The sequence below is a fragment of the Camelus dromedarius genome, chromosome 26 (genome assembly GCF_036321535.1).
Source record: "Camelus dromedarius isolate mCamDro1 chromosome 26, mCamDro1.pat, whole genome shotgun sequence".
Classification (NCBI taxonomy): Eukaryota; Metazoa; Chordata; class Mammalia; order Artiodactyla; family Camelidae; genus Camelus; species Camelus dromedarius.
In genome coordinates this window covers 25,035,064-25,037,881 of record NC_087461.1, presented here as the reverse complement: position 1 = coordinate 25,037,881, position 2,818 = coordinate 25,035,064, and the positions used below count along the sequence as shown (strand labels likewise).

General features: G+C 44.9%; 1 pseudogene; it reads left to right on the top strand.

Moving 5' to 3' along the window:
* Positions 1–758: 758 nt before the first annotated feature.
* LOC105104531 (NEDD4-like E3 ubiquitin-protein ligase WWP1) lies at positions 759–2,218 on the top strand (annotated as a pseudogene).
* The last annotated feature ends 600 nt before the right edge of the window (positions 2,219–2,818 follow it).

The following is a 2,818-nucleotide window of genomic DNA, read 5'->3' as shown; positions in this document are numbered from 1 at the left end:
CTCCAACCATAGATACACAGCAAAATGGTGATGCCTGACATGAAAATGGAGAGCCTTCCGCAAGCTGCTGAGGGCACTAATGGAATAGATAATCATGTACCTACAAACACTGTGGTACAAAACTCATGCTGTTCACACGGAGTTAATGGAGACAGCACACCTTCATCTCCAGCTCAGGTTGCTGCCAGACCCAAAAACACACCAGCTCCAAAACCATTCACATCTGAGCCTGCCAATGACACTGTCAGTGGAGAGTCATCCTCATCTGCACCAGCTAGTGATGCTCCCGCTGCGAGTACCACAGGGGTGTGTGGAGAAACCACCTGTCTTCAAATTGCACTAGCACTGCTGTCGAAGATCCTCCAGTTTGGGAAATCCGGGCTTCCCCAGAAAGCAGTGAATGTATTCATCCTAACAGTGCAGCATTCGGATCTGAGGCTAGAAGCACGTTAGCGCCTTCCCCCTCCAATTCTGGGAGTAGCTCAGCTTCTGAAGCAGCCAAATGAAGAAAGCCAGGTGGGAGCGTGGAACCCGTGCGGCCGCAGTCTGCAAACGCCAGCACAGAGACTCTGCCCTTGGGGTGGGAACAGAGAAAAGATCCTCACGGTAGAACCTATTATGTGGATCTTAACACTTGAACCGCCACATGGGAGAGGCCTCAGCCTTTACCTCCAGGTTGGGAAAGAAGAGTTGACGATTGGGGAAGCGTTTACTATGTGGATCATAACACCGGGACAACCGCGTGGCCGCGGCCCGCCATGGAGTCTCTCCGGAACTTCGGGCAGTGGCAGTCCCAGCAGAGCCGGCTGCAGGGAGCCACGCAGCAGTTCAAGCAGCGATGCCTCTACTCGGCTTCAATGTTAGCTGCAGAAACTGACCCGTATGCACCTTTGCCACCAGGCTGGGAAAAAAGACTGGATTCAACAGACGGAGTTTACTTTGTGAATCATAACATGAAAACAACCCAGTGGGAGGATCCCAGGCCTCAAGGCTTACAGAATGGAGAACCCCTGCCGGGAGGCTGGGCAATCAGGTACACCCAGGAAGGCGTGAGGTGCTCTGTTGATCATAACACAAGAACAACAACTTTCAAAGACCCTCGCCATGGGAAGTCGTCTGTAACTAAGGGTGGTCCACAGATTGCTTATGAACGCAGCTTTAGGCGGAAGCTTGCTCACTGCCGTTATCTGTGCCCATCTAATGCACTGCCCAGCCACGTGAAGATCACTGTGTCCCGGCAGATGTTGTTTGAAGATTCCTTCCAATATATTACGGCATTAAAACCCTATGACTTGAGGAGGCGATTGTATGTCATATTCCAAGGAGAAGAAGGGCTTGATTATGGTGGTCTAGCAAAAGAATGTTTTTTCTTACTTTCACACGAAGTTTTGAACCCCATGTATTGCTTATTTGAGTAAGGCAAGAACAACTATTGTCTACAGATAGAACCAGCATCAACCATTAATCCAGACCATCTTTCCTACTTCTGTTTTATTGGTTGCGTTATTGCTATGGCACTTTTTCATGGGAAGTTTATTGATACTGAGTTTTATAACTCCCTTATCTGGATAAGAGACAATAACATTGAAGAATGTGGCTTAGAATTGTACTTTTCTGTTGACGTGGAGAAAAGTCAACAGAAAAGTCACTTCACGTGACTTGAATTTGGGAGGTTCCAGTATCCTGGTGATGGAGGAGAACAAGGATGAGTACATTGGTTTAATGACGGAGTGGCGTTTTTCTCAAGGAGTACAAGAACAGACCAAAGCTTTCCTCAACAGCGGTTTTAATGAAGTTATTCCCCTTCAGTGGCTGCAGTACTTTGATGAAAAAGAATTGGAAGTCATGCTGTGTGGCATGCAGGAGGTGGGCCTGGCAGACTGGCAGAGAAACACCGCGTACCGACATTACACAGGAGACAGCAAGCATATCATTTGGTTTCTGGCAGTTTGTGAAGGAGACGGACAATGATGTAAGAATGCGGCTCCTGCAGTTTGTCACAGGCACCTGCCATCTGCCGCTGGGAGGATTCTCTGAGCTCATGGGAAGTAACGGGCCTCAAAAATTTTGCATTGAAAAAGTTGACAAAGACACCTGGTTACCAAGAAGCCACACATGTTATGATCGCTTGGATCTACCACCATATAAGAGTTATGAACAACTAAAGGAAAAATTCTTTTTTGCAATAGAACAAACCGAGGGATTTGGACAAGAATGAATGTGGCTTCTTGTCTTGGAGGAGCTCTTGCATTTAAATGCCCCAGCCAAGAAAAATTGCACAGATAGTGTATAATAAGCTGTTTATTCTATACAGTGAATTTTCTGAACCTCTCAAAGTATAAATGTTTTCCTTTCTTCCACAGAAATATCCAAAACAATTCATCCTTTTCTACTTTAGGTATTGTTCCCTTGAAGTGACTGACCAGGAAAAAGATCATCCTTAAATTTTGAAGCAAGCAAGAGACTTTATTAAAAATAATAAGTATGTATCTATATAAGCATATATGATAGTGGCTCTAGTTTTATAAAGGGCCAAGTGTATTACACATGACAGACGTTCATTCGAAAAATAATCTGGATTTGCTTTACCTTGTTTCTGTTATCCAGGGGAAGAAGTTCAAGGTGCTCCATGTTTTTCCCCCTCATGTAACATCTCCTGAGGGTGTTTAGTTACATGGCTATTCAGGAAGATATTAAGAGGGCTTAGGCCAAATCTTACTTTGAATGTTTTTAAAAATGCTGCTGGCTTTTCTGAAGACAGGTGCTTGAACCTGTCAATTTGTTTTAAATAAATATAATAGTTGAAAAATTTCCCTCT